The 7,477-nt window shown below is 29.9% G+C and overlaps 2 pseudogenes; both read left to right on the top strand.

The window, feature by feature from the left end:
• Window positions 1–222: 222 nt before the first annotated feature.
• LOC114385488 lies at window positions 223–3,530 on the top strand (annotated as a pseudogene).
• A 1,282-nt stretch (window positions 3,531–4,812) lies between these two features.
• Window positions 4,813–6,736, top strand: LOC114385278 (annotated as a pseudogene).
• Window positions 6,737–7,477: the final 741 nt, after the last annotated feature.

The following is a 7,477-nucleotide window of genomic DNA, read 5'->3' as shown; positions in this document are numbered from 1 at the left end:
CCGTCACTATCAAAAAACATGATTAACATGTGAAGTATATAGCTGGTAAAAAATAAAATAAAGTGTAGAAGTAATCAATTTGTCTTTGTTGAAAATGATATTATCCATGTTATTTTGGAGATTAATTTGACACGCTTAAAACAAGCCAATAATTAGAAGGATTAATTTCCCCGAATGTTTATTCAGTTTGCTGATCTATATATAGAACTTCTCATAATCAAATTAAGCCATGAAAACTAGATCTTCTGAATAGCAATAAGCTTGTTGAAGAGTTTAGGAGTTTTCTTTGCCCTTTAATTCAACTCAATGGAAGCAACGAAAGAACTTGTATCTCCAATTCCATGCGATGATGGACACCTTGTTACCGTTCTTAGTATTGATGGGGGTGGCATTCGGGGAATCATTCCAGGAATTATACTTGGCTTCCTCGAATCAGAACTTCAGGTAATATGCTAACTATATAAATAGGTACAAATTAAAAAAAAAATCATTCACTAGAGGGCTTAAACTTTAAAGTAAATAAATTTTTATATATACTTTGTTGTAAGATTATAATTATTTTTATAAAAACTTTATTTATTGAGGGGATTTGATCCCTTCCTTCCCCCCTAATGCTAAGTAATTAAAGTCAACTATACTAGTTAACGTCGTGCATCAAAATATATTGCTATAGATCGATATAATATAATAAAGATCACATCACGAAAACGATAATTTTATTGATTATTATTACCTTCTGGAAGTTTATGTACGTAGTACGTAGTATACTTATTTTAGTTGCGTGCAATTTATTTTATATATATAGCTAGTACTATATAAATTAACTTTAATTTAGTCTAGGTCTTCTAGCTTAATTATAATTAACATTTTAATTAATGCCAACTGTGGTGCATGATTGCAGAAGCTAGATGGAGACCATGTAAGATTGGCAGATTACTTTGATGTGATTGCGGGAACAAGTACTGGAGGATTAGTGACTGCAATGCTCACTGCTCCAAATGAAAATAACCGACCCTTGTATGCAGCCAAGGATATTAAGAATTTCTACCTTGAGCATACCCCAAAAATCTTCCCACAAAATAAGTAAACACCATATACTTTACCATGCATAATTAAACTTCATTCCAAATCAACCATGCTATATATATTTTATCTATCAATATATACTAATTTACAGTGTAATGGTCCTGAATATATATATATATAGGTGCTGGAATTTATTCTCATCTATGGTGAAGTTCACAAGAACTCTGTTTGGACCACAATACAACGGCAAGTACTTACACAGGCTTATTAGGGAAAAATTAGGAGAAACAAAATTGCACCAAACTTTGACCAATGTCGTCATCCCAGCATTTGACATCAAGCGCCTTCAACCTACCATCTTTTCCAGCTTCCAGGTTCATCCTTTTTCTCTTAATTTATTATATAAAATATATTTGTTATGGAAAAAAAATCATATTCACAAGAAACTAATTATCCAAGGAAGTTTTATTTGAAAATCAAAATTACAGAAAGTCTTTTCTTTCAGATTTTCATATAAAATTTGCAGAAAATTCATAAATAATAAGGATTGTAATAACATGTATTATAGGAAATAAAAAAAATTAATATTATCACATACATATGTACGTGTGTCTTTCTCTTACATTTATATGAAATATTAATCTCACATGTGATATATATATATCACAGCTGAAGAAGAGGCCAGATTTGAATGCATCGTTGTCTGATATATGCATTTCAACTTCGGCAGCTCCAACATATCTTCCAGCTCATTCCTTTGAAACCAAAACCCACCACGGTGTCAGCAAATTCGACCTTATAGACGGTGGCGTTGCTGCAAATAACCCGGTACACAATCTTATAATTCAAATGAAAGGAGTAAATTTTAACGATATAATTCAAATATGAATAACTAATGGTTAAAACTAATTAAAACAATCTTAAGCATGCATAAACGATCCTAACTCCGTTCTTTATTATAAGAAACAAGTTATAGTATAGTGACGAATAGAGGTAGTATTATATGATGAGTAAGATATATATAAATCATCAATTTAATTGACAAATAAGGATGTGGTATATATGTTAATTTGGTATTCCAGGCACTGGTGGCCATGGCAGAAGTTACGAACTAAATATGTCATGAAGGGCCATGTGATAGCTTAAATGTGGAACCGATGCAATACGACAAGTTTTTGGTGATATCATTGGGAACAGGTTCTCAGAAACAAGAAATGAAATACAGTGCTCTTGAAGCAGCTCAATGGGGTATCTTGAGTTGGGTAACCACAGCCAATGGTGGCACCCCTTTGATTGATGCATTTAGTCAAGCCAGTGCTGACATGGTTGACTTTCATATCTCTTCCCTTGTTCGTGCACTCAATTCTGAGCATAACTACCTCCGAATCCAGGTTTTCATTCCCTATTTTTTATGTCATAATTCAACAAATATACTTTATTGGTTTTTAATTATAAAATTCTTTCAATTAATTAACATTTTTTCTAAGAAAAATAGATAATTTAATTAATTATATTAAATTTATCATGTGTATTATCATTTCAACATTTTCCTTTTCTTATCACTTTATTTATTTAATTATTTTTTATTATATTTAAAGAAAAAATAATTAATATATCTAAAACTTATAAAAAGAAACCTGCATGAATATAAATTTTTTTACATAATCATTCTATCACAATCTATAACTCATAACCATAATGTATAATAAGTTTGTTAATTTTTAAAATAGTTATTTTAAAATAATTCAAACAATGATTTATTATTAAATAAGAGTATAAAATTATTATTTAATGCATAAACCTTAAACTCAAATAATAATTGTCATATTTAGAAATAAATCCTTATATTAAATTCATTCAAATTTTGTAGGACGATACATTAATTGGGGACATGTCTTCTGTTGACATGGCTACGGAGAAGAATTTGAATGATCTCGTCAAAGTTGGGGAGTCATTATTAAAGAAGCCGGTTTCAAAGGTTAACTTGAAGACGGGCGTTTATGAACCTGTTAAATCTTATGAAACAAACGAAGAAGCCTTGAAGGGGTATATTAAAATCCCATATACGTATATATATTGCCAAATAATTATTAATTAATATAAGAAATGAACATATATCATTGATTAATTCATCATACTCGTGGTAATTACGTTGATAATATTGTTATAGTATATACTTATAGTATTTATACAAACAATTTAATTTTTATTATACAAAATCCATACAAATAGGGAAAAGTGTTAACGATTATTTTTTCGAGATTTATTTTTGATGTGCCTTATTTTAAGTCACAGTTTCACGATTGACTATAATTTGTTTCAGGTTTGCGGAACGACTATCCAAACAGAAGCAATTTCGTAAATCTCAAATGTCCGCTAATGCAAATCCTTGAACGTTGAAAGGATAACTAGTTGTATTAATCACTATCAGTGTAATATTATGGTTGATGTTATATATATATTAACGAGGTGCCATCATCATCACCCTGGTTTTTTCATCCTTATATATGCTCATGCTCTAAATTTACTCAATCGGGCATAAGGATGAAATATTGTTCGTCTCTAAATTATGTCATTAAAGTTTCTAGTAGTGGATCTAAGAATTTGAGAATAACAATAAAATTGAGAGTAAGAATCTATATTAACTCACTTGATTTACTACTGGTGCAGAGAATCTAAGTAAAAAATAAAAAAAATATAACAAACTAGCCCCTAAAGTTACATTTTTATCAATAAGCAATTCAATTTTTGACATCAATCTTAAACAAGTTCTACTAAAATATTTCACAGATTTGTCTTCTGTGAGAGCAACAAATTATACAAACAGTGATTAAATCACTCAAGCTGATGGATTAATCGAAAGGGCCTGTATAAACTAGAATGTCTTTTTAGTGTGCGGGGATCTCATTTCACGGAGTCTCCTTTCTTGTGAAAGTATTTTTGCAAACCTGAAGACATTAGAATCAAATGTTATTATAATATAATTGTAATGCGTAATTGAATTGCAATAGACATAGTAATTAAATAAGATACAACACTAATGTGAATATACCCTTTTTTTTTATAAATTAACTAACCTTTTAAGAGCATCTTCATTGGTTTCCCTGTTTTTTAGTGGCTCAAAGAGACCATTCTCTAAATTGATCCTAGAGACTGGTTTCTTTAACAGTTTTTCCAACTGCCATCTGGAAAGTGTAATCTTTTCTTCAAGATTAGCCTATTTGCTAATGATTTTGTCATGTGGAGGCTTTCCAACTTGCTCCAAACACCAACAATTTCTTCTCCTTCAATACCTCTCACATTACTCGATCTCCAAGATTCAAGATGATGACGTCGTGTGCTTTTTCCATTATTGTTTTCTTCTCTACTTTAGACACTTTGTTTAGGAAAACTTTGTCTCCACCCAATGCCTCTACATAACAAGCAATGCCTTCATTTTCAATCTCTAGATTCCAAATCATTTTTTCCTTGTGAACTTCTTCGGATTGAACTTCGCAGTTGATCATCTTGTTGAACCAAGCTCTTAGATACCATATGTTGCAAAACCTTGCCCAAGATCACAACTATCCAACTAACTTCAGAGAAGTAAAGCTTTCTTCTAAAATCAGAAAAGAATTGGACAAGAATGATAACAAAAGAATTTAAGTGAGAGATATATCAATCAACAATTTGTAAATATAGAAAATCAGTATTGATTTCCCATAACAAAAATCATAACTAAAATAACTACCTACAACCCAAAATGAAATATCCAAGTTACCCTTATGTTGTCATTCCCACCTTTAATTTGATATCAAGTCTTTGCAACCCATCCTTTTCTCGTCTTATCAGATTAACTTTTGAAATGAATTTTCTTCCCACTTTCGGGGTAGTGTTGGAGGTTGGGGCATATATATATATATATATATATATATATATATATATATATATATATATATATATATATATATATATATATTTGTTTATGGTTTTACTCGACTTTCAGGGGTTGAAATTTTGACTATAAACAGTGTCTCCAACAGTAATTATTGACTAATAAGATAAAAATATTTCTCTTTACTTTCTAGAATAAGATGATACATTTGTTTGTATAGAGCCAGCCATGTTCATCAATATAGATAATTTTTAATTTTATGTAATTAAAGGAAAACAAAAATAATTGATGTATTTTTAGTTTCTATTTTCAGTTAATATATGTCAATGTTTATAAATTAGTTATATATTATGCTTTTTTAAAAAAATCAACTCATTAGAGAATTAAAATAAATGAAAAGGCGAGGAATACTCTAATAGAAAGGTTTTACTAAATGAAAAGGTGAGGAAAACATAACATAAAAGTTAAGAAGATTTAATTCAATTAATTAAATATGATATATGAGGGTTGTAAATTTCCTATATTCTATTCTAACCAATAAAAAAGAAACATATCCTAAAAAGATTTGAAATTCATGTAGATTAAGAATTCTCCTTCCTTGGATGCTAAGCTTTCAGACATATGTATTAGCACGTCCGCTGCACCTACTTATCTCCCTGCCCACAATTTCAACAACCAAGATTCAAATGGGAACATACACAAATTCAACCTCATTGATGGTGGTGTTTGTGCAAATAACCCAGTATGAGTAATTATATATTCACTAATTAATTGTCATTCAAAATTTTATATAACTAAATATTATATAATGATTAATCATATATATCGGAAGCATCACTAACTGTTTTTTTTGGTTTTTGAATTGTATGATCGAGACCTTAGTTGCCATGAACGAAGTTAGAAAGCAAATTATTAAGCAAAATTCCGACTTCTTTCCAATCAAGCCTCTGGAATATATAGGGTCGCATCCTAATAATTTCAATAGGCACCGGGACATCCATAAATGAGGAAAAATTCAATGCACAAATGGCAGCCAAATGGGGGTTATTGGATTGGCTAACCCAAAGTGGCAGTACTCCCTTAATTAATGTTTTCACTCAATCCAGTGCAGATATGGTGGATTTCCATTTATCTGCTGTGACTCATGCACTTCATTCACAAGATAATTACCTTTGAATTCAGGTAATTTCCCAAACAAATATACAAAAGTCTCTATATGTAGCTCTTTCTTTATATAAGTCAACTATTATATATATATATATATATATATATATATATATATATATATATATATATAAGCATATTTCATAAATGATCAAATTAATTTGTTGAACAACATCATTGTATAGGATGACACATTGACTGGAACGGATTCTTCGGTTGACATTGCTACAAAGGAGAACTTGGAGAAACTTAGCCAAATTAGAGAAAATCTGTTAAAGAAACCAGTCTCTGGGGTCAATTTAGAGAATGGTCTCTTTCAACCACTGAAAAATGGACAAACCAATGAACATGCTCTCAAAAGGTTAGCTAAAAAGGGCATATATTAGTTGCTTTAATAATTACCACGTATATTGCAATGCAGTTACACATCACAATTGTATTATGTACTAACGCATTTGTTTTTAATGTATTCAGGTTTGCAAAAGTACTTTAACAAGAGAGAAGACTCCGTGAAATGAGATCCCCACACACTAAAAAGGCATTCTAGTTCCATTCATTTTAGACTGGCAATTTCGATTCTATCAGCTCCAGTGACTTAGTTACTGTTCGTATTTGTTCTCACAAAAATTAAATCGCTTATTTAAGAAAATTAACTTCAGGTAGTTAATTTGTTTGTTTTATTTTTATTTGTACCCAGCTTTTGTGTATCAGTTGTAAACAGAGTACAATAATAAAAAATCTTACTCTGAATTCCATTGTTATTCTCTTATTTTCAGTGTAAAAATGCTGGCTTTTAGCGGACGCTAAGTGCATAGTTAAAGGATCTTCAGTGTTGTAAATATAAATATAAGTCACCGAATACAGGTCGTTAATTATAACACGACACTAATGTATGATTGATTATCGATTTTGTTTGGATAAGTTTGTTGAAAAGTGATTTTGAGATAATTAATTTCATTTGAATGCAACAAAAAAAAATCAATTTTTACATAAGAAAAAGAGTATTAATGAAGCTCAAAGGGAAGAAACTATTAGAAAGAGTCATAAGGTATAAATTTTCAAATATCAAATTTTCAAATTATGAACACATGGCACGTAACTTGATGCACATTGGTTGATTTGAGCATAATAAGTCAACAACAAGTTCAATAATAACATAAGTGTATTGTTTTGTATAACACTTATGTGCTTAGCTTGTTGGTATATGTGTATTGTTTTGTATAACACTTATGTGCATTGCGAGCAAAGCATAGTTTCCCATTTGAGATTCAATACATTGATTAATACGGACAATTTGCATTAATCAATGTGTTGAATCTTGAATTATCCGTTTGGATAATTTTGGAGGGCTTTTTGTTTATAGTACATTCGTAAGTATGGGTTAACTGTTTATTTGTTAAATTAGACATAATT

This window comes from Glycine soja, chromosome 14 (assembly GCF_004193775.1).
Source record: "Glycine soja cultivar W05 chromosome 14, ASM419377v2, whole genome shotgun sequence".
In the NCBI taxonomy this organism is placed as follows: Eukaryota; Viridiplantae; Streptophyta; class Magnoliopsida; order Fabales; family Fabaceae; genus Glycine; species Glycine soja.
The sequence above is the reverse complement of the archived record's forward strand: the minus strand, read 5'-3'. Positions and strand labels throughout refer to the sequence as shown.